The following is a 25,663-nucleotide window of genomic DNA, read 5'->3' as shown; positions in this document are numbered from 1 at the left end:
AGTCAGAACAAAATAGTTCATATCACACTGATGATTTTTCCTCCATCTGATCCCATGTGGATGGTTATTTTCATCCTTCTTTAAGTGGATGGCCATAAAAGGTACATTTTCACCTTTCCAGGGATAACTGAACTAGTAGATGGCTAAGTGGAAGATAGTGTGGGAATGGTATCTTCCTATTAGATGAGAATTGTAAGAGTATGGTTTCTTCAATAATTTATTGGATGAAGTTTTTAAGCAAAAATTCTAAGTGTTATTTAGAAAATAATAAAATAACATCCTTTGGTTTAGAGTGCTAAAGGTTATGAAATTCAGTCGACAGAATAATCTCTAATTTTTCAGACAGTGTAAGGGAAACACCTTGTATTCTTAAATCTACTCATACCTATCACTTTTTAATAAGGATGAAGAAAAAGTGACACATTTTATCATAACCTATATAAACATAGACAGCTGGACAAATCCAGGCAGAAAATGGCTTATGATTATTTCAGTGTGATCAGTCAAAAAATAGGAACACAGATTCATTGTATTTCCCTTTATACTCACAAGAAATATGGAAAACCTAGTGCTTCCAATAAACTTTTTAATCTTCTTTTGTCTACACCTAAATGTTGATTATTTTTCTGAAATCTCAAAGTGAGTCAACACAATAGCTGAAATAGAATACGACTTCCAGATTCCTGGTCTAATTGCTCAGCTATGAATGCAAGAGTCTCTGAATAAGTCATTAGTTTGATAACAAAATCCTGTTATTGGAACTGGGATATTTTTTAATTCTTTGATAATATAAAGAACCTTTTCCCTTTCCCAGAACATCCCTAGTCATTGGGCTCTTCCTGATCAAAATACGTCAATACACATTATTTTTAAAAAATTGCAGACGACTTCAAGAAGCATAAGGAGAAGGGTGGTCTTAAGACAATACCAGCAAATATTTCTCAAGTGTTGTACTGGTATCTTCGCCTCACCTGATACATGCTGTTCAGACCAGCACTTCTTCCTTTAGAGGATACTATGGTTTAAACACTAACCACCAGTCAAGTGAGACAGAAGGGTATTTAGTCAATAAAAAGTTGGCATGTATGCTTATTTCACTCTGCAACAAGGATAGAATAAATCAGTGATAGCTGTAAAGGCAAGATCTTAAGAAGTCAAGAAATACAAGGAATACATAATGGGGGGAATTACTTCCTGACTTGAATGTTGTTGTCAATGGCTTAGTCATAAAGTGGAGGTATTGTGCTTTATAGGAGATGTTTGTCGATGTTTTCTTATGCTGTATTGTGCAAGAAGTAAAATCAATATTGTTTTTCTGTTTGCACACTTGGAACGATAACCATTGAAAGAAATGTACTCTTGAGAGAGTTTAAAGTGGGAATGCCCTCATCAATTAGACAGATCCCTCTCATCAAGCCTTCGCTCCCAGGATTCAGTACTGGTCTCTGTGTGAAGGCTAGAACTGTTCTCCATCCAAAAGCAACTTGAACAGCTGCAATGTAATAAGAAGCAGCTAAAGCTACTATTCCTCTAGCAGTGCCGCCATGCAAACCTGATGTCCCTCATTCTGCTCATCTCAGCAGCCAGCAGCCAGGCCTCTCTCCCTGACTAATGAATTTTGCTTGGGCTCTTAGGCAGTACGGATTCATATTTAATGAATTAAAAAAGCACAGAACCACGTTTTTAGTGGTATGGGGCTAGCTCATCCCAAAGGGACCTTCAGAAGATAGCGTGAATGAGAAGACACGATTCACCACACAAGTATCTGGTGCAGAGAAGATTCATACTTCTCCGGGGTTTCTCAGGGTCACTGGTTTGCTTTGCAAGGAGCAAAGCAGCAGATCAAATAATGAATTTCTTTTCTCTCCATCTTACAGGATATACTGTGTCCTTGCATATGTTTGCACTGAGTTGTCCTTATATTCTTACATATACAGGACAACGGCCTGTTTTGCTTGGAATTTCCTGAAAATGTGTATAGGAAAACTACTCCTTTCTTACTCAGGAGCCATGTAAGGGCACCTGCAACAAACTTAAGTTTGTCAGCTGGACAGTTACAAAATAGTTAAAGGGAAATGACTCAATATTGCCATGAATGCATTTGAAAATACAGTTCTGCTTTGTAGTTTCGCTAACATGTTTATTTTTCCCTACAAGACATATATCCTACTGTATACACTTATGAAACCCTTCCCTTAACTACTATAGGTTTTCTGACAGGTTTATATGGAGTTGTATTTTACTGGTGGAGAACATTTACCGCAGAAAGATAAAGCTACCTTCTGCTGGCACAAGTACGCCCTCCTGGACTCTTCCATCTGCTCAGGTTTCGGGGAGCAGATGCCAGGATGAATTTCAGACCTGGGAAGTGCAGCTGAGTGAAAGAATGGCTCGTGGCAGCAGCAGCTTCCAAATTAAGAAGAAACCTCTTCAAAAAAGGAGAGAAAAATAACCCTTAAACCCAGAATCAGTAAAGTGCACTGGAAACAGAAGGATGGGCAGATAATTAATCTCTAAAAAGCCTCTTGCAAAGGCAAAGAGGACATTAGCAGACAGGGGGAATGACATCTCTCCTGATAATGGCTTGTGGTTACTTTGGAGAAATTAATATATTGAAAGGAAAAATTTGAAAAAGGAAAAAATACTCAAAGCAGAACTGAATTTTAGAAATTAAGCTTTTCTTTTTAGTTAGAAAATCATTGCAAGGTTAAATTGCTGAGAGCCAATTAAGGGCTGGAAATATTTTGATAACAGTCCTCACAGGCTTAAAATAGCAGGTTGCTTCTCCCCCTAATAAGCCAGCTCTGTGTATCGCATATAAGATCTTCAGGCAATGAAGCTTCCAGGCTGGAAATACTCTAAAGCTAACCACTTTTTTGAATAGCATCCTGCTTTTCACCAAATTTTTAAGCAGATTCCTTTAAGGGTAATAAATCATCTATTTTTAGCCTGTAATATGAGTCCCAGAGGATCTTGCCTCACAACCTGTAGCAGTAGGGATTGTCTGAAAACTCATGGAAGTCAATGGATTATTTCCTCACACTTCAAATTGAGTTATGTGGTGGTTTGTTTTTTCAAGTCTTGAAGTAATAATGAAATTATGCAGTAATATTATAATGACAACTTGTCTGGATTTAAATTTATTATCAGCAAATGTAATTAGGTAGGTACTTTTCTAAGTCAGCTGTTATTTACTTAACATAACATAATTACTCAATTACATTAAAATAAGAGCTTTTTGAATAACTTGATTCAAATATTCTTTATTCTTTTTACTTTCATTAATGAATTCATGGGTATTTTTTTTTCCTTAAGCATTTCTATCAGTCAGCATTAATAGTGCATTAAATGTGTTAAATTGGAAGTATAGGAAACATAGATTATAACATAGAAAATATAAATCGTTTCAGGGAAAGCACTTAAGAGTGAAGCATTAAAAAGTCACACATCCTTGATTCTCTGGTTAGAACAAATATTTGACTGTCGTCATGGAATAGTTTGATTCTACAGTGTTAAGAGAACTTCCACATGTGGCATCGTGGACCATTGACTATCTAATGGGAATGTCGGAGTGTGTTATTGCTTGAACATTGTGGACTTGATCCATAACTCACTGAAACTCGTTGGAAGACTTTTATTGACTTCTGTGAGCTTTGAGTTGAACTCAATGTTTTCACATTTTTTTCTTCCTCCTCTTAATGAGGCTCCAGGTCAGTAGAGGCCAGCGAAATGTTCATCTGCCAGGAAGCGCAGCTTTCGCGATGGACAGAAGTGATATTGCTGTCACTGGATTGAAGAGGGAAAAACACAGTAAGGAAGAGGACAGAGCAGTTGTAGGACATCTATAGGCTCCAAGAGACTAAATTCAGACCTCTGCTGTGCCTCAGTCTTACTGTATAGCCTTAAGCAAACAATTTATTGTCATATAAACAGATCACATGTTACTTCTTTTAAACTTCTAATATAATGAAACCAAGGCAGGAAAATCTTATCAAGCCTGCTTAGGTGCCAGGTTGCCAAAAAAGTCCAAGGTTATCTGCATCTGGAGTTGGTAGCTAAATTCTCTATTTTCAAGAACAGAAAATAGAGCATTCTCTAAATCCCAATCTCTAGATAAAATGGTATCTCATTATCTTCTGAATGGGTACAGTGAAAAGAATTACGCTGTAACTCTGTGAGGGGAGTATTTGGGAGCCTCTCATTACACTTGGTGGAGATACAGTAACTATTGTCGGTGAAGTCAAGGATGTGATTTCTTTGACCTGCAGGCACCTGCTTTAAGATGAAAGGTCCACCCTGTAGTGACTTTGAATGGGAGTTTAAAGAGATTTGGTCAGGTTTGGACGCCTGCATTGGAAACATTCATGTTTAATCAGAAGAACTCAATTTCTAAGATGCCCTAATGTTACGCTGCAACAGGTACTAGGAAAGGGTCTTTTGATCTGCTTATCTGGGCCCCTGTTTCACAGCCAGAAAATAGGAGTCTCAATGCCTCACGTGCTCAGGAGTGTCAGCTTTTGGTACCCATAACTTTCACAGACTGCATTTCATTCAAGAGCAGGTGGTGATTACACTGTGTCCCTGTTTTGCTTGCCTTCATAACACTCAACAGAAAAACATAGAAAAACAATAAACAATGTATTAAGCACTACAGCTCAAGTAGGATGAATAGAAAGTGTTTCCATGTAGATTGCCATGCAGGGCCCATGTCTGTGATGTGTGAGAAGCAACAAGAAAACAACCTGGAGCTCAGATCTCCACTCTGTAGTGGCACTCAGCTGTGAAACACAAATAAACATTACCTGGTTTGACCCAAAGAAAATTCACGTAACTTCATGCAGATACAAACATCCACGCTGGTCAAGATGAGAGCATCAACTAATCTCAGTGTTCTGTTTGCGTACATCCAAATTCAGAAGCATATGACTGACGATGGCTGAGTGAGGAATATTCACTTCAATATTTTTGCAGTGCACAGTACTAACCTCAAATCATTTATCAGTGTTATCTTCTCAAGGAGTCCTTGTGAAGACAACCAGGAAGATTTCAGGTGAAGTGTTAGGGTCAGTGTTATCTAGGACCAAGGAGTGTTTTCAGAAGTGCTTTAATTTACTATTCAGTATAACAGAATGAATTAATAAACTTGAGTTCAAAGAGCACAAAATCAGGCCTTTTGTAAGTGAGTGAACCTCAGGAGCGAGGCATTGCTGGGTTCTTTTGACCACTCAGGAGAGTTTTTCTCATGACATTCAGGATGTCAGGAAACATTGTACAAGCTCATGTATGCTGGTGTCCGAATCACAAGGCTGAGGCTAGAAGCTGTCAGATCTGCTGCTGGACCATGGTGTTGGCCATGAAGCTTGAAGTCACTGACCCCCTGGTCCATAGGGTATTTAGACAACCACTCAGTCAGGGGTCTTGTCCTTTGGTTACAGGAGAGTATGAACATTAACAGATAAAATCCAGTACTGTAAGATGATAATTGGAAAAAGTTGATTTTTCAAAATGACTTCTGTACCCAGCTTATGCTTCAGAAGTAGTTTGCAAATGTAAAATAGTGTAAATACTGGCAAAATTACATACACTATGCTTTAGAGGAAGTAACACAGCAAACGGATCAGGACTAGAAGAGCTTTAAAGGGAGGGACTGAACAATTATTAGATCTGCTCTGGAAATTTGTTTCTGGATATTAAGTAATAAAGGAGAGTGGTTTGTTATATGGCATGCGTGCAGATCATCTTCTCTCCTTTATTTGACCCTTCCAGTAGTTAGCAGCCACAGAGTTGGCCATTATAGTCTTACTTTTAAAATGCCATCCATAATTTCCTCTGGACCTGCAAGGAGAAGATCTCTCCTCCAGCAGCCTGGCTGAACTACAGCAGGGCAGCAGCATTCTTTAACTCATTGACAACATAATCACGCTAAGCCCTGTCAAGGTTTATTTATTGCTGATTATTATTCTATCTTCCCCTCTACTTTCACCTCACATGCCGTTCACTCCTGGTTGCCATGGAGATGCTACACAGTGTTAGGCTAACTTTAGATTAGCCTTGTAACCTTGCATACTTTAAAATTCTTTATGTATCTTAGCAACTCGGCTGAATATCAAGATCTTTCAGCTATTCTCCTAGACACTGGAAGAATGAGTTTACCATCCCTGAGCATATTCAATGCCTGTTAGCCTGTGACAAGGGAGAGTACGATGCCTTGCCTACCTGCGGTAATCCATACCCTTTCTCATGGATCTGCTGATGTTCACTGAAGTTGCCTGAGCATGAAGGAAGTTCTTACATAAATAAGGCTTTCCAGGCTGAAGTCCTGCAAGGATTTGCATTGCAACAGCCTTTTTTTTTTTTTTTTCAGCAGCAGGAACAAAAGCAGAAGTTGGGGAAAAGATGAATAAACAAAAGGTTAAGAATTTTGCAAAGAAAAGCTTGAAAAAATGGAGGTTTGACAAAAAGATTACATGGATATCCATTCCTATACCAAAGTAGCATTGTAAAACTGAACCTCAGAGCAGCTTTCAGCTTTTAATTATCTAACCAAGAAACTTGAAAAAGTTGTTAGACAGGACACTGACTGTCAACTTGATATAACTCCATAGCAGTCAACAGAAGAATCAATTGTAACAATTCAATGTCACAGTAGAAGTTCCCCATGCAAAGGGAGGAAAGGCAGGGAAATCTAGACAGCAGCATTCATCCATTCATCTCTAGCTGATACAAACCCCAGCACTCCTAACTGTTAAAAAAGACATTTGGAATGGACAGAACTGCAGCAGGAAAATTGGAGTAAGTCCACTAAGCAAGACATACCTACACCGGTGATTTTGGAGACCAAAAATCTCCCTCTATTTTCTAACTACCCATTTATAGGAGATGGCAATGAGGCTATGTCCGTTTAGTTCAGCCTCTTTAGGGCCATATGAAACCCCAGATATTTACAGAAATAGTTGGCAGTCACAGGGCAATGAACATTTAAAATGGAAACAAAAACAAGGAAGTTTTACCTATTTTAGCTTTTTACATTGTGCAGACCTTCCTAAGGTGCACTCAATATAGCATAAGCAGCTGTGGGAAATATCAGAGTTTCTAAAACAATTCAGACAAAATATTTCTAAAGGGAACAAATTGGGAATAAGCTTTGTGCATTCACATCTACTGCATGCCTTATGTGTCACGTCTCATTTACCTTCCTATTAGTCCTGTACTTTTCCTCTCCTCTCTAACCTGTGCTTGGTTTTGTAATGTGAAAAAAGGCAACAAAATGCTGACAGAGCAACTGCCCTGTTTGGCACGCCAGACTTCTGTCTGATAGAGGCTGTCACACTGGAGGATGCCTCAGGGAACATAAGCAGATAGCAGTTCTGCTGCTCTCCTTCTCTTTGTTGGAGGAAAATTTGGGACAATTTCTTTGGCACTACTTCTATCGTCAACCCACTGTGAACTTATCTGGGTTTCACATACACCACAAGGGTGGAATCAGGACAGTTTTAGCTTCTCCTCATAGGCTGTCATATAACATTAGATGGGAAGAAACTCTAATTAAACAGAGATTGAAAAACACAATCCTAAACTTCAGACCATGCTTCTCACCCTTTTGGGGGTAATTAATTTCATATAACTCCACCCTCTGTCCTTCCTCTGTGGACTGCAGCAAGATGCTTAGGTCTACCTACCCCTTCTCCCCCACCAAAACGTCAACCCCGAGTATTCTGGCAATCAGCTAATTGGTAAATGTCAACAGGAATGGTGAAATTCAGAGCCATGTTTTCTCTGACTAAAAGAAAGTCCAGAAAATCAAGTTATGACCAGAGCAGCTGTCAAGAACTCAGATGACTCGCACCACGTGAGATTGCTCTGCATTTTTTGGAGGAAGAAGAATCCTTTTATCAGAATCAGAGTTTGCTAAAGACAACTGCTATGCTGCTTTAGAATCTCAGTTATTAGACTGCATGGCCTGGGAAAGCAAATGTAAATCAAGGGCAAAATTCTAAGAAATGGGCTGAATTTATTAACAGTTTAGGATGACATTAAGTTTCAGTGCATTGAAATGCGTAATGTGAAAAGAGTTAAAAGACTTAGCTCATTTCTAAAATTAACACTACTCTTTACATCCTCACTGAAATACTCCTAGTGAAACCAGTGGGAGTTTTAGTTGAAAGTCTAGATTAATGAAAAGAAGAGGACGAAATATGAAAAATGTAGAAGATGAGAAAATTGCTGATTAAATATCTGGACTTCCCATACCTTATTCATACTGACCTCTAAATTTGTCTATTATCAGCAAAGAACACACCTTTGGTTGTTAGTTATATTGCACATGGCATGTAAAAAACCTTACAGTTGTTCCATTAATACCAGTCAAGCAAAATTCTTATTCTTAAAAGAGATGTTCCAGAAAAGTGTGCAACTGAAGTCATAAAAAATTAACCTAAAATCCCATTTAATATAATTTCCATAGATGAGCTTGCTAATGCAACCTCCTCTTGTAAACAAGATTCAATTTACTGCTTTAGTTGAGTAATTGCACTACATTCATATTTACTGAAAGTTGCTGAAATTCCCCTGAGCTGGATGGGATTGTAATTGCTAATACCAAATCTGAATATTGAGCAATATATCCATACAGAAAGGTAGATAGAAGACCAAAATTATTCTTCCTTTCATTTCACTGATTTGCAGGCAAAAAAAGACAAAACGAAGGGTGTATTAACCAATAAGGAACTGTGTTTATATAATTCAGGATCCATCTGAGACATGTGTGAGAGAATTATAACTATACCTCAGAGCAACAAAATTTCATTTGTTTTTCGTATAAATCAGAGCTCAGAGGAATGGTTGTCAATAGGTTGACTCCAGTGCAATACTATTTGGTCACGCTTGAAACAAATTTGAATGCTACCAGGCAAGTCTTTGAGCTTATCTAAACCTTTTGCAACTTAGTGTGCTGTTAGTACGACCCCAACTGGCTTAAGTTCAATTTTGTTTGATGGTAGTCTCTGCATCTAAGAGGTTGAGAACATCCACATATTCAGACAGTTTGTGTTGATCTGGAAAACCTTAGACAAAGCAGAGAAAGTAGAACAAAGCCAAACCAGAATTGTTTAATGTCAGGACTGTTTAATATTCAGTACTGAGCCTCTGTCACCTCTAATGCTACAGGGATGACAACCATTAGAATTGGTGAAAATAAAGAGCAAGCCCGCAGAAATCACTACAAATAGGTGCACTGCATCATAAGAATTGAATCAGGTCCTACTTGTTCTGAAACTGTGTGGGGCCAAGTTTTACAATGTAAATGAACATCATCAGGGCCATTGTGCATTTTAGAATTTTATATCCAAATGGATTAGGCTAAGGTAGACAGACATCGCTTCAGAAAACAGCTTTCCATAGTAATACTTCCCCTTTGTTATAAGTGAAATAAATGAAAGTACCATTCTCTGAATTGTATTCCTACTGTCAGGAACACAACCAACTATTTATCTTCCCAGGACACCACCTCCTTTTTACCAACTGCCATTCTATTTATATAGAGCGTCTGCTTGGTAAACGAAAGATTTATACATTTCTCAGGAAAGGGTCGGCACTTCTCCCAGACACAAATTCCATCTGCTGTCAGATCCATTCTTATCAGCTAATAGGTAAAGGCAGATGGGGGATGAATTTCTTCAGGAAACCAAGTCTGTCTCACTACAGAAGAAAAAAATAGTTTATTAATGTCCAGGAGAATTAGCAGCTTGTTTCAGATCTTTCTTGAAGGGTGCTAGTTCCTAGAAGGGATTTGTCTTGTAATATTTTTAGCTTGGAATGTATTTCAGGTTTGGATCCAAGTCCTGCGAGTCATGACTCTTGGGAATATGTATGCACATAAGTCCTTGGCCAGCTACGTCAGGTACTACTAGAGGGGTGTAGCAGCTTGGATTTCTTTACAAACTAAAAATACGCCCAAGAAGATGGGTAAACACTGTAGCCTCTCGCTGCCTGAGGCTCAATAGAGCCTTAAGTGCTCTGCTGTCAGCTCTTAAGTTTGAAGTCAACTCAAGCAAACCGTCTTTATGCTACAGTCACAACTACCGCAGCGTAGATGTGATCAGGTGCTGCTGCCTGACTCTCTGAGCTGCTGGTGGTGAACTGAAGCTCAAGTCATCCTGGATGATGAGCCAGGATGGCAACAGGGTGCAGCACCACAAATATAGATGGGTGCTGGCTTCATCCATCCGTGTCACTGGCTGTAAATTTAATCTCTTCATGAGAGTTCCTGTTATATTCTATTGTGAATGCCCTTGCTTGAGCTAGTTTACCTTGAGTGAAGTCACTAGAGGCAATGTCTTCTCCATGCAGTGGAAAATGATGCAGACATGCCAGCACTACCTTTAGGCTTGGAAGCTGTATAAACTAATCAGCCTGTCTCTGTGTCTGAAATAATTAGTGCTGATGAAGGGCAGGACCCGCTGCTTTGTCTGTATCAGCACGCTGCACTGACCTGCTCTTAGACCTGAGCCAGTGTTTCCCGTACTGCTTTTATCTACCTTAGTCTTCTAGGATAATACCTTTTATTAGCAGCCACCGTGATGACAAACCCAATACCTGACTTTAACTTGAGCTGTAACGAATGGCTGTCGAACTGCATCTGCCTCTCTGCAGTTGCAGCAATTTAGAGTAAGGATTCCCATTGGACTGGGTCCTGAGGGGCACGAGCTTTAAGCAGCCTTGAGTGAGGAGTGGGAGGATTTAACATTTCATCAGGTGCAGTCTTTAGTCAGAAGCATGTATGCACATGCACACACACACACAAACATGCCACACTCAAATACAGAGGACACTCCTTCCCGACAGAGTGGCTGTACCTCTGTGCTGTCACCTTCTAAAGTTCCTATTAAAATTCTGCATTCATTAGTCTCAATCAAACTTACAGTACATTTCTTATTAGGATGCCATTATATTTGTCTCCTGTTGCTTTGGATGTCACATGCGTTGCACTTTTCACTGTGCTCTGTAAACACTTTGTTCTTGCAGACAGGTTGGGACCCCTTAATTGGATACAGTTTTCAGCCATTCATTCAGATTTCCTTGGAATCCTTCCATTTAGCTCAGTATCAAATTCCATGTATGTCTTTACCAAATATTAATGCTGAAAAGTGATGTCAAGCTTCTCAGCTTTTGTAAACATCTTCATGTTTTATCCACTTTAGCCCATTAAATTGTTGTTATTTATCTTCACATCACAATGCTTGACTTCTTTTTTATTCTTAATACTGGTAGATCTAAGCTATATTTTTCCTTTGTTTTGGTGATGTTGATTTAAAATATGCCACTTCACATTTAATGGCTGGTTTCTACACATTAGCATGAAGAAGCTAGGAGAAAATCCCTGATCTGTAATGCCAGCCTGTGGGCCAGGGCTGGTGTTTTCGTTTTGGGTAGAATTTTTTCCAACTGATAGGTCCTACAGAACTTGTATTGTTATACAAGGTAGATTGTTTCTGAAGGATGGCTGATCATTGGAGTCTGATCCAGTGTGGCCTTGAAACTGTATTTCAAAGCTTTATGGTACATACAGATAAGTTATTTCAGTGAGACATGTTGAGGATGCCAATGGCAAGACAGTATCTTTTTCTTGTGATGGGTACCATAGAAATAGCCACAAAACTTCATAATGAGCTTATGAATATAAACACATGATCTGCCCCTTGCACACATTGTGCTTTTTCTCTACTAACAGTAGCTAACTCACAGATAGCAACTAAAGTTCTTGGTGATCTTTTTTGCCTTAGTTACTGGTTCAGTTACATATAATATTTATTTTCTAATAAAAAAGACAAAATTCAATCTGTAATGCCTATAATCTATCCAAAGTCACCAGACCAGCCATTTTAAAAGTTAGTAAAAATACTTTTTACAACTGCCTTTACCTCCATTTCCACCTCCAAATCACAGATGCATTAACAAGAAACATGGAGATTGTTTGGAAGTGTTTATACAACAATTAATCACTTAACAGAATGGGTCGATATGGATGGAATAGGTGAAACAGTAGTGGAAAAGAGTGCAAATATCACTATAAAACAAAAGAAAAAAAAACAAACCCAAAAAAAACAACCAAAAAAACTGTCCAGGAGATAAATAGGAAGTTGTCACCATTCATTTACTTTTTTATTTTTCTTTTATGTTTCTTTTTTCCAGAGTGGAGCTAAAACATTTCATTGCTACAAGTCAGGACAATAATGGAGGACAATTGTGAGAATTGTTACTAAACTCTAAATAGGATATAAAAGAGCTAAATATGTATCAGGCCTCAAGGCTAACAGATACCTCCTTGGCAATGTAATATAAAAAAATGTCATAAAACTTTCTAAATATTAATGATTTAACTTCTATCTCATCTTCTTCTTCAACTAAGTCTGAGAAGGATTCCCACTGTCCCTTATAAATTGGGAAATGAATAAGTAGAAATTAAAACTGCTTGATTGAAGTCTTACAGGAGATCCATAATACAGCTGGGAACAATACATCTTCATTTGTTTCAATTGAAACATCTCATTGTAGGCAATCATATAGGGAGGTTCAACTGTGTGGCCTAAATATGGGTTTCTTGTGTCCTTTGGGATTCTGTAGGCTGTCCCAGCTCCAAGAAAGCATGAGTCACCTATAGGCCTTAGGGAAGATCTAGTCCCCATGTGGATGTCTTGGCTATCTGAAAGTGTTTTAGATGTCACTCAGTGTTTACTGTCTGGCAAAAAACCAAAAGAGCTGTATGTGCCCGTCTGTGATCTAGGGTCTAGGCTCCAATGTAGATCCAGTCCCTAAAGCTGGGAGAGCCTTGAAAACTGTTCAGCTCACCTTCAGGTAAACACCTGGTGCAGAGTCTACCTACCTTGGCATGTGTCTGCTGAAAGCTGGAATGCCTGAGGGTGCCAGCCACATCCATAGGGAGATGGCAGATATGATACTGGATCTATAGGAGATCTGCTTTTCTGGAACAACAGCTGGAGGCCAGCCAGCACAGCCTGCATCTTCTCCAAGGACACTGGAAATTTATGCTCTGGCACTGAACTCTTCATTTCCACTGGCCATACTCAAGCAGCACACAGGTAAATACCTGCAAGCTGGCACCTAAAGTCTGTTATGTTAATCTCAAACCAAACCCTATCCTTTGTGTCAGATGCAGAGCGGAAAATCATGACTGGCTCAGTTGTAGTGTGGAATTGACAAAGGTCCAATATTAATCTTGCTGAAAGAAAACAAACCAACCTGGAAAGAATTTCCTCAACATGTGTATGAGTCTTGGATGAGAGTGCTCCTTGGTGCTGTGTTTGGTTTGTGAACTGGGGTTGTCTTCCTAGGATAACATGGGTAATGATTTGTTCTGAGACAGACCTGCAGAGCCTGAGTCTTTCCCAGCTTCTGTTTCTATGAGCTGATACCTCGGGTTTAGTATTTATGCATTGAATTGCATGGCACTGCTCCAAATCTCATAGCCTGCAGCAGAAAAACAACTCAAATTGGAGATTTCTTTTCAGTGCACTTGTGTACTTTCTATTCTTGAACAGCTCTTGATGCATCAAGAAGTGTTTACTCTGTAACTAAAATCTTATTTAACAGAAGGGAAAATATATCATTTAGGCTTTACCTTGCCTTTTATTGGGCCTAGGTAGACAATCTCCTACTTTTCTTTGCCTGCGTTTTTGTTCCCACAGAATATCAAAACTGTTTTAAAAAACCTGATCTGCTAAAACCAGGCCAATTTTATCCCCAATAATGTTAATTAAATGACACCACAGCTCAGTTCTGCTTGTTGCCCTGACTTCTGCCCAGAATTTCTGAAAAACTTTGTGCCAGTCCTTGCACCCGGCAGATTGCTCAGACATTAGATGTTGGGACATTTGGTCTGTCCTCCATCCTCTCCATGGTATCCCTCAACCTGTGTTAAGGAAAGCACTCCAGGTGCCCCTGACTGAGGAAATAAGGCAGACACATATAGTATGGGAGAAGAGAGCTTTATTTCCCTTCTCCACTGCAGGGATCAGATGCCACACTGCTCAGCTGGGACTCCTCGAACAACCATGACCACATCACTTGCTCTACCTTATATTCTACTTTTCCCCTTTTTCTCCTCCCAAATGAGCAGCCCACTCCTGCATTACTCTTTTCCTATGGGCCCTGGCTTTGCTAATTTGATGTTCTTATATGTTAATCTTGGCCTTCGCGAGTGACTGCTGATAAGTCAGTACCCTCATTTTAGCAGCTTTTGATATTTTTTGCTCACTGGAGTTCCTAATACTCATTTCATACCTTTTATCACCTAGATTCTCCATTATTTTTTCATTAGTTTTTCTCCAGTTTGCCTCTGGCCACCTGCTTTTCCCATTCCATTGCTCACACTTTTACTTTGCAGGATTAACCTCAGGCCAGGTCTTACCATTTGCATGCATGCTTTAACTTTATTTTTATATGTGTGGCAGTTTCTTTCTTTAGAAATAATTAAGGAGAAAATAAGTAAGGCAGAGGGAAATGATGTTAAGTTTAACTGAGAAACCTGGCTTGTAAAAAGAATTAATAATAGTACAAATTCACAAATTAGATTTAATTGCTAGAATGAATCAAAAGTTTCTGCTTCTGCTTTCCCTAAGAAGGCTTTTTTCTCTTGTGTGAACCGTTGCAACTTGTTGAACTTTGCAGCTCCTGTGTCAACACAGATGTTTCCTCTTCCTTCTGCCATCAGGTACCTTACATTGAGCAACTTGCATTGAGACCGTTGATACTGGTCACCACGAGGCTACTTGTTCTGGCTTCAGTTTGGATTGCTACCACTGAGACTTCACCCACTCTGATGCTAAGGTGTTGGGCTAGGAAGTTGTAAATCCAGCCCAGCTTATTTATATGTGCCATGTTGCCTCCTGTTGAATGCTAATAGTTTAGGATGCTTACTGGCCCTGTTTGCATTGGTCTCTGCGACCGAGCCCTTTTGGGAAGACTTTCATGACCATAAGGAGGCATTGAAAAGACTGATAGGGATCTTGGATTTGGCCAGAACATGCCCCACAAGAGGCAGTGAAGACAGAAAGCCTGGTCCCTCTGAGCCCTGGTTGAGGTGGCCACTCTGAAGCAGTGCACAGAAGGTCCAGAGCTGTAAAGATGTTCTTTGTAGTTAATCTGTGTGTACTGAAGATACCCTTTAGCCAACATTTGCGCTTACAGCTGAATGTGCCTAGGAACATTCCTAGACACTGAAGCCAACTGGCGTGTGTTTTAACAAACTCTCTTAGCCTCCAAAGCAGTGTGGCTCCATACACATTGCGTATTAGGAATGGTCCCTGGGCTGCTTTAACTTGCAGACAGTGCTCTGGAGCTTTTGAGGGACTACTAATAGGCACAGGCTAAAATTGCACCGGGGACTGTTCAAACAGTTTCATAGTACAGTCTGCCATGACCAAGAACATTCTGCAGCTCTATCTAATTTACTAGTATAATCACTGCCTATACAGCTTGTGCAGTAAAGTTGTCCTCCTGCAGTACAAAACACTGGGCACATGTATATGCCTGTGCCAAGGCATCATTGGAGATGGATCCATGAAAGCCAGAGCTTGAGAGGTGTAACATGGCCATTGAACATGCTTGGAGAGGGTCTGATTTCATGTTTGACATATAATGTAGCCATTGCTCTCATAGACTGGAAATAGGGAGTGAAAACTTTACCCTTGATGCTGCACAAAGTAAACACTCTGTCATTAGTCATATATCTGGGACACATTCTTGACATTACGTAGGAATTCAGAGATTCCTGTCAGTGTCATGGAACACTTGAAAGGTATCAGGCTGTCATGGTACTGCATATATTTTTAAAAACTTAGGTTCAAACTAACAGGGAGAACTCTAGCAGGGTAGTGGTGAAGAAATAAGGTTGCTGAGTCGCACCTGCTATTAAATAAATGAAGTATCTAGGTATTACTTTGTCAGTGAATCTTAGTCTGTTCAAAATATTGTAACTTCTGTGGCTTGTGAATCCCAAACGGCTTGATTCTGAGTTGTGAAAATAATATATTCATCCAGGTCTGTGGGAGTTAAAATGACATCAAAAGCAGTAAAGGCATGTAACTCAACTTTACTATTGTAAAGGGAAACATATTTGTAAATGAGAGGAGGCCTTCTGCAGGAAGGGTTAAATGGCCTCCAGGGATCCTGCAAACTTCTCATTCAGTGGATTTAAATAGGATACAAGAAGAAGCAATAACAGGTGCTGTCGAGCTCAGTGACCTGTTAACAGTAGATATTTAGCATGAAATTCTCTGTGGCCAACAGAAAGCAGCTTGTGAAAATACAATTCACTCTTCAATTTATTGTGTCCAGATTCTTCTTCCATCTATACAGCCCCCAGGCTAAATCTTTGCTGACAACAGTAAGTTGTCATTCCTGCCAAAAATCATTCCTGCCGACTCTCCTTGCCCTGCTGCCACCCACATAGCAACCTGCTGCATTCTAGTGAAAACACTGAAACTTTGATTACAGTCATTGCTCAGTTTATACTAGAATGATATCAACACCAAGCAGGAACTGAAAGCAGGTCTACAACAGAGAAATCATCAGACAATTGGTCTTTCAAAAATCTGAAAGCCATTAGAGTGGTGCTGGAATTTTATGATCAAGCAAAAATCTGGTTTTGCAGGAATTTTTGGCTTCACAGAAGGGACAACAGAAAATTAAACTTTCTGAAATGCTCCATGGGAAGTCTGTTTACAACCTTGTTAGGAAAAGATCATGATAAGGCTATCACAATATCTAACTGTCATCCTTAAGGAGGAAAAATAGTTATGACAAACACAACTGCTACAAGAAGGAAAGAAATTGTTTTAACAGCACTGCCTTAATTTCAGTTATGGGAGCATGAACGTGTCCTTATTAAATAAATATAAACATAGGGTCAGAAAGATACCTAGACATAAAAAGAATTACAACAGATCCCATGTTTCTCCCTACACCTCTCCATTTTGTCATTACCATTTTTTTGATTTTGTCTCGAATTACGTGACTGAGTTTAGGCACCTAACTCTGTTCAGAAAAAGCAGTACAAGAGCTGGTAGTCCTCATGCAGGACCCATGAACCATTCTCTCAAATGCTGAATTGCCAGGGTAATCAAGAGGAGCTGAATGTCTGTAAAAGTCTGCCAAAAGCCTGTGCAACAGGGCTGTTTCTTAGGGCCCATGAGGGTACCTGGTCACTTCTGGGCACTACTGAGATACAAAGCATTCGTAATACTTACTTAAACTGGAAATGAAATGTATTTTTGTGAATTTTAGGTTCAGGGTGACTGCATTACCAGGACATAGATCTACTATTTGTCTCTTACCTATGCTTAGCAGTCATACAATAACATAGAGAACTCCAGCAAAGGACAATGACTGCAATTAGCAGGCTTCACTTTCCAGAATTTTATATCCCCAGTTCATACACCGGCTCCTGCACGGACAAGTAGAGCGGATGTCCCAGAGGATAACATTTTATTTATTGCTGTTACTGTTACCATCCAGAATTGACAGCCCCAGAAGTCAGGATAACAGGTTATCCTGCTGTGGTGCATTCAGCAGAGCAAAGCACAGTCACACTGGGAGACACTGGACCAGGATGGAGCAGTCCTGGATCCCCTCCAGCTCTGCTCCAAACTTTCCATCTGCGCACGGGCAAATCACTTAACTCTGTGGTGCTTGTAAATACTCACAACCTTCTCTTCATTGCCTTACGTCATGAGTCTCCTGGTTCTCCGGGCTAGGACTCTCACCACCAGCTTGTAGGAGGCTCAGCTCAGAGGGGCTCTGCCATAAACCTGATCACCATCAGACTCAGGAGGCAGGTGACACAACCCTAGGTGAGGAGCCAAGGGACCTGGAAGAGAACATCTGCATTTCTCTTCCTGTTTCTTACTCAACAAGGGTCATACTTCCATATGTGTACATTTCTCAGAGGCATCTGAGAAGTTCCGGATGCCAAGGAGCACCCAAAAGAGTTGGGATTAGCAAGTGACGCTAAAATGCTGTGCTCATGACAGAAAACTCCAGCTTCCACCAGTCTCTGACTGGAAGGGCCACAATTTTCAGGGGCTGCCTGATCGTATTCTTCATGTCATATTGGAAAGGCATGAGGAGGGGACCACAAATACCTGATGTCCCCTCCCAGAGAGGTCCCATTAGACGCTGCAAGTAGATGCTGGCTAATCAGAGTTCAGTCTGCATCAGTCTGTCCTTCCAGCTGATCTTCCTATCTCTACAGTTATCAGTGCTTCTTTACGTACCAATTTATATGACAAAATGCAATTTCATAATAGCAGTGTGCACAGCTTTGTCCAAGTTGTGAAATCATGGCTCACAAGGTGAATGGGCACTCAATCTTCACAATGGCCGGCAGACAGAGCACAAACTGCAAAGAAATGTTTTATGATTCCATCCTAGCTGGGAGCCTAGCTCTTCTGCTGCTGCCCTTGTATTTCCTGGACTGTGCTGTGTTATAACTCGAATTGTCACATGCAGAGGAATAGAGGCTACACAAAGGAGACACAAAGCCCAATGAACATAGCCACGGACTGCACAGAATGGCCAGACAGGGCTTCCTTTTGGCTTTGATTTATAATGAGCAGAAAAGCAGTGACCTGACCAATTATCCGTCTCTTTGACTGTGCTGTGCTTTTTCTGCCACAGCGATTTTTTTGCTAGAAGACACATAGTTATTTTTACTTTGTCTTTTTTATATAGTCAGAGTCCTGCAATCTCTGCTGTGATGGGTTAAGCAGAGAGCTGTGCCTTCCAGTGAAGCTGGTAACTATGACTTGCAAATATTTCTATCTATACAGTTAAGATGCACTCTTCAAGGCTAAGCAATGCAAATTTCTTGTGTTTCTTTCTATGGTTCCTACTGGGATTTGAAGGAATTCAAGCCATCAGAGTTATTCAGGGCAGAATGAGGAGGACTGTGAGATTTTAAGATACTTCTAGATACCTTAGGATATTCATAGAACAGAGAGCTGCTTGTTCTATCTGTAGTACAGGACTCATAATAGATAAATGTTCTCCTTGTCCTTGTAGGAATCTGGAAAAACAAACAAACAAACAAAAAACATCAGTATCCAAGCTGGCTCTTACTTTAGTTATGAATGTACAATTCTAGACACTGTAGGCACTAGACACACAAACCTAAGGTTAATGCTTGATAATATTCTAAGCACACTTGTGTGCCACTGAGCAGTGCTTGCATACATGGGAAATGCAAATCCCATCATCCAATTAAGCCATGCACTATGTTAGGTCTCACCTCATTGATGTCAACAGTAATTATGCTCATTCATGCCCAGGCTGAATTGGGTCTGTAAAACCATAAGGTAAAACCAAGATGCCCTTACACAAGCAAGACTCCCACAGATAATAGCATGGCATTTACTCTAAAAGATACCAATGTTTGACCTGTGGAAAAAGAAAATAGCTAAGTGATCCCTCACTCTTGAAATACGGGGTGGTTTTCCACAGTTCCATGGTTTCATCCATTCCTCTTTTCACCAGGTTTTGTGATGAAACTTCCCCTATTCCCTTGTTGTTTATCCACAGCTCCCTACTCACCCTTACTGATGGGGAGGGTTCCCTGGTAGTCAGCTTCCTTTTTATTTTACTCAATTTCCTTACATCACTTCTAGTCATCTTTACCATCTTACTGAATGCAGTTTTGTAAAAAATTTCTCCACCAGAGTAGATACAGAAAAGGGTTTTAAAAGGCAGTAATAGGAAAATAGGATCCCAAATATAAATAAGGGGACTTGAAAGGTTTTTATTTCAAATGATTAATATTGATAAACATTGATCAAAAAATCTCAGTTCTCAAAGAAAACTCCCAAAGATTTCAGACCTCATCAGGAAGAAATAACTGATTGGCATAGTCCATTACTCTGTCTAACTGCTAATGAGCCTGCTCCTGTCAGGACTTCTCTGTGCCACTCTCTGTGCAAGCAGTAAATATAGAAATCTTACTTCTAAAAGCTGACGTGATGTAGAGCAATACCTCAACTTTCCGTCTTTAGCTAAAAGATGTTCTGAAAGAATCCAGGCTGCCCCAGAAACCTGTGCCTATCAATTATAATTGCATTGCATATATCAATTATAATTGCATTGCATATTTGTTGACACTTCCTCAGAAGTTTATACAAGACCCTTTCCATTTGTTGAGCATTACAAGTATTTATCCTCTCATTCAGATAGCAGCTGATGTCACACTGAATTCTGAAGATTAAGCTGACCCCAATGAAATTGATGTTCATTTCTCAACTGTATACAAATTGTGTGCAAAACAACAAGAAAAAAATCTGTTTGGATGTTTGCATGGAGATGGTATTGCTACCAATTACTTTCATTTTATTGCAAAAATTGTTCTGGCTCATTGATTTTCTTGGTAGGACTCGGTATGACACATAAACAGTTTTAGGAGGATCTCCATTTCTTTATGTTCTTGCCTGACTCTTCTTCATAATCAAAAAAGCTTAAAGCAACTGCACAAAGATGGCCAAAAAAAGAAGCTATGCAAAGTGTTTGGTCTGTTTTCCTTGAAAAAATACATCTATGCCAAAAAAGAGAAAAGGAAAAAGTAGCCACTCTCCTCATGTTAAGTGGATGACACCACAAAAATGAAATGAACAGAGATATAGGTACAAAGAATAGTTTCCCTGATTTTAAGGAAAAGCAGAAACCAGCATCTACAAAACATAGATTATTAAGGGAATTAATGAGTAACTTTGGTACAGATTTAAGAAAAACTTTGCCATGTCTAGATGAAATGGGTTTGTTTTACTAATACAAAGTGTTGATAAACTTTCAAAAAATGAGGTGGTGAAAGATACTAATACAAAATGTTAATGCAGACATTTTGCTTTGATCAACAGAAAATACAGACTGAATTTCATCTCTGCACTGCAAAAATGTACCAAAAAATAAAGAAACAAAGTAATTTGCTGAAGGAGGAACTCAGAAACCTGGCATTACATGTGCTACCTGTGCCTGTAATGTCTATGAATATTGAACATCCACTCTTTTTTTTTTTTTCTTAAATTTTGGGGCAAGAATGAATTGGTTTTCTTACAGGTATCTTGGGTAAACGAATGCATTTTGCATCACTGAAGACAATAGAGACAAAACCTGAAAATTGCAAAAGCAATGCCTCCTAGGCTCACAAGGATTATGTGACCACTGATGACTGATTCTGGAAGAAAGAACGATTTACAAACAGCTAAATATTCTTGCAGTCACTTAGCTATTTCACAGATTTATTTACAGCTCTGATTATTGAAATATACATAAAACTAAGCAAAGGCTTTAATTTTATTTCTTTGCAAACATGAAAATTGGAACTCAGTGTAAGTAATTGCCTAATGCCCTAATGCAAAAGTCTACATAGCTACTCCAGTGTTTAAAAAAAAGGAATGATTAAATGCAATTTTACTTCTAAATTATAATTTATGTTACATATTGAATGAAAAACAGTTCTTTCTGAGAATGTTTGAATCATTTAGGCTTGAGAGTTTGCAAATGAATACAAAATTGACAAAAATATAAGAAATTAGCATTATAGTGATACATATTAGCCTATAGTGCTAGTAACATAGTTATATATACATTTATTTTATCATTGGATTCCAGTAAGAATTACTGTTGAATTCAACCAGTCTGAAGATACAGTGAAAATAATTATGAAAAGCTGTTACATCATATAAACATGTTGTTCTATTTGTATTACTGCCCTCTCTTTTCCCACTCCCAAATCCTTTCTCTTAACACAATTTGGACTCACCTGGTGAGTAAAAACTTGCCTATTTAAGGACTGTGTCTGAACTTTAGGCTTTGAGGATATTCAGGTCCAACATGGATTTGGATGTCACTGCTTTCTGTTGAGAATAAGGAAGGTATGTTAACAGAATTAATGCAAAGCATATTTGGCTCATTAGGTGAAAGCATGAATAATAATAGATCTGTTACAATTAGCTGGTTTAATGAAGTACTCCATATGTCAAGGAACTGAAGAGTTTCTTATATCTTTATCTGTACATCTCTACATCTACATACATGTCTAGGGTCAGGGTCCAGAGTATTTTTAAGTTAGCCTTTTCTCTTCCCTTCAGCCAACCTCTTAGAAATTCTACATTTTGAAATAACAATACAGCAATAATTCTTTAGAATGGCAAAGAACATGGAGATGTTTGTTTTAAATGCTATGAAATAAGTTAATTTTTAGTGAGAGCCTGAGGCCTAGAAAAAATGGCAGTCATTTCTGAAGACATAGGAGTCATTGATGAAAATTTAAAATACTGTTTTAATTCTATGACATTTACATTTAACAAGTGGGGAAATGAGATACTGAGAGGCTGAGGCCATGAAGTCTACTGAAATGAAAGAAATTCAGTAAAGGATTAACTGTTTCAGAGAGAAACAGTTTCAGGGTGTGAAAACTGAATCTTTTTAATTATAAAATTAAAATTAGGAATGCTACATATAGCCTCAATTCATCATGGCAAAACAACTATTTTTAGGAGGCATTGTCTCAAATATCTCCTTTAGATGGCAGAATACTTTCATGAAATACATCAGAGCTGAAGCAACACATTGCCTGGATCTGGGGCAGCAGGTAGGAATACGCAGTAGAATTGACTTTATTGGTGCGGTGTGTACAAGCAATGTTGTAGTGACTAAGGACGTAATAAATGAGTAAATAAACCAGTTTTCTGTTATTGTAATAGTGACCACATCTTTTCAACTTCATCCATGGATGTGATATCTACTCAAATATATTTTGTTTTTATTAATAAACTGAGACTGAGAGGAAACCTTACTTCTTTCTACAGCTACCTAATGGCTTGTTACACTGAAGATGGAGCACAGTGATAGGCACAAGAGGCAATGCACAGAAATTGCATTTTTTTGTTAGGTATAAGGAGAAAAATCTTCATAAAGAGAGTGCTCAGACACAGGAGCAGTGCTAGCCAGAAAGGTTGGGGAACTTCCATGTCTGGGGGCTCCGGGTCCGTATAGACTGCCTATAAATATGGTTTTCTTTTTCATCTTTTGTGGACTTCCCAAAAACAGTCAGTGGATTTCCAGGAAAATGAAGATTGCAGATTGAAAACAGCTGGAAGAGACTGAAAGAGACTGGCCTTTCTGTTCTGTACCATAGCTTGTTCAATTGTAGCTGCTTTTCTCTAGATAACACAGCTATAAAAGGCTGATTTCATCTGAAATAGTATATTTAATTTACTGTGAAATATTTAGGAAACCAGACCCTAAAGAGAATGCAGAAATTATCTTTTCTACCATCAATAATGCATGAATTCTACAGAGGCATACCCGGAGGGAAGTTATTTACAGCTTTATCTTTATTACTCCATAAAGGAAGCTTTAAAACATTTCTGTCTTCAACAGCTTCCAGTGGTGGGACGTGGCTTCATGAAGTCTGGTACAAAAACACCTCCCTTGCTCTGCTGACCCTCTGCAGCTGGTGGGAGCTGTGGACAGAGAAGGCTTCAGCCACTGTGACCCTTCACAAATTCTCCAGCTCTTGTTCAGACAAACTCCCTCCACAGCTGCTCTGCCAGATACTAAAAAGCATATGCATCACGGAAGAAATGGTTATGGTAAAATTTCTGACTTTTACCATGTTTTGGTTAAGTTTAAAACCTGTTTAAAATCTTCATGGCTGCAAATTTTGCTTTAAATGTAATGAAAATTTTCAGAAGGAGGGAAAGTGCTTTCCAGCTGTTTGTGTCATAGGATCCTAAGGGCATTCATGTGTTTAAAAATGCTCATGGGAACTTGTTCATCCTGTTTGAACAGACTTCTGCAACTTATGCAGAATATGGCAAAATTTGAAAATAAAGTCTGAACTGACAAATTTTGCGACTTACTTTTCTCAAGTAGGATCAAGTTCTTAACTGTGGAAATGTCTCCTCTTCAGCTGACCACATCCATCAGTCTGACAGTTCTGTTTATTTCTTAGCATATTACTGCTGCCTCCCTCCCTCCCTGCTCTTCCTCCCCATCATGAGGAGGGGGGTGGAAAGGCCCATTAGGCATTGGCCAAGAACTGCATTACTTAGAGCAATTCTGGCAATCAATGCGATCACTGTTACTGGAAGAGAAGCATAAAGCCCTTCTGGTATGTGTTTGAAAGCCGGTACTAGCAAAAAAACCCACTGATTTTTTGAACATGAAGTTTTCTGTCATGCTTGAAGGTGAATTTCTTTTGGTAGACAACCTGATTAAAAAGGAAATGTCCTCTATTCTGTTCTGAAGAAACCACTTTTTTACCAGTAGAGTTCTTCATAAGTCAAGAGCTGATCCAGCATATTAAAGATTAAGATGAATGATGGCACATCTTGATTAAAAACCTTTCTATGCAACAGTACAGTCTCGCCTGTTCTGCTCAACAGAGTAAAAATGATGAGCCAATCAGCTGCCAAGTGGAAGCATCATCAACCTGTGGAGGTCAGATCCACCTCTGAATATATTTGAAATATGCTGCAGAAAACAACTTCAGGGAATCTTACTGAAAGCCATAAGTCTTTCATAAAGCTCCAGCTTAAGCATGTCCTTTCTCTGCCCTTTTGTTTGACTGATAGGCCTAGCTCAGTGTGATCCGAATGTTTAGTAGGTCTACTCTCTAACACTCTCTAACAAAAAGACTTGAAGGCTTTCTTGGTTTCATAGTATTCTGTGCTCTAAAATGTGTGATGTAATGAAACAGATATTGGAGACCTAGATGCTAGGCAAAATGTCAAACATTGCCATGTTGGTAATTTTCAGCTAACCTTGTTTAGCTTATAGCTGCAGATTTAATAGTCCTCAATTACCTGATCTTGCATGTGTTAATATTGAACTTGAATCAGTTTCTATTGCACTATTACTCCAGATCATCTCATTTTATGAAATTCTCAACTTCACTATGTTGGCAATGTCTCTCAGCCTGACCTCCTCAGCAAATTTTGTTACCTACTCTCTTCTATTTACTAAATTATAAATGAAGATGTTGCGGAGGGACTCCACAGTGTTGTTGATTCTGTGTTCAGAAACCCTTTAACTTGATGCTTCAACATGGTTCATTATCACCTTCCTTTAAGTCCTTAAGAGAACTAACATTTAGATCCCCCTCCTTTCCATCTTGGCTAATTCTTCTTGTTACATTAAATGCTTTTTTACAGAAGTTGCAGCTACCCCAAATGATACATGTGATTTTATGAATATTTGAGATTTCCTCTGTATGTTCTCCAGAAATTCTGAAATTAGTCTGTCCTGTTACAGGTGCAGAATACCAATGTGGGTCTTTCCTCACCTCGCTTAAGGTGCTCGGATCTCCCTATAGTTGATAGATTGGCAGTGGATATGAATCAAATGACCAAATCCTACTTAAGACTAGACAAATAGATCTCTGCTTCTATCAAGGGAGCCTGTGCTGATTTAGATGCCTACTGTTAGAGATTCAAATTTAATCTGATGACTCCCATCACAGCTTCCCAAAGAATAAACTTGAAGATTTATTTAGTATTTCATATTTTAAAAGTAATATAGATTTAAATGTTATTAGCCTTCATTGCCAAAAGAAAACCATCCCACATGCCACCAGCCCACAACCTATGCATTGTATAGA

This window comes from Buteo buteo, chromosome 3 (genome assembly GCF_964188355.1).
Source record: "Buteo buteo chromosome 3, bButBut1.hap1.1, whole genome shotgun sequence".
NCBI lineage: Eukaryota > Metazoa > Chordata > Aves > Accipitriformes > Accipitridae > Buteo > Buteo buteo.
Note: the sequence above shows the minus strand (reverse complement) of the source record.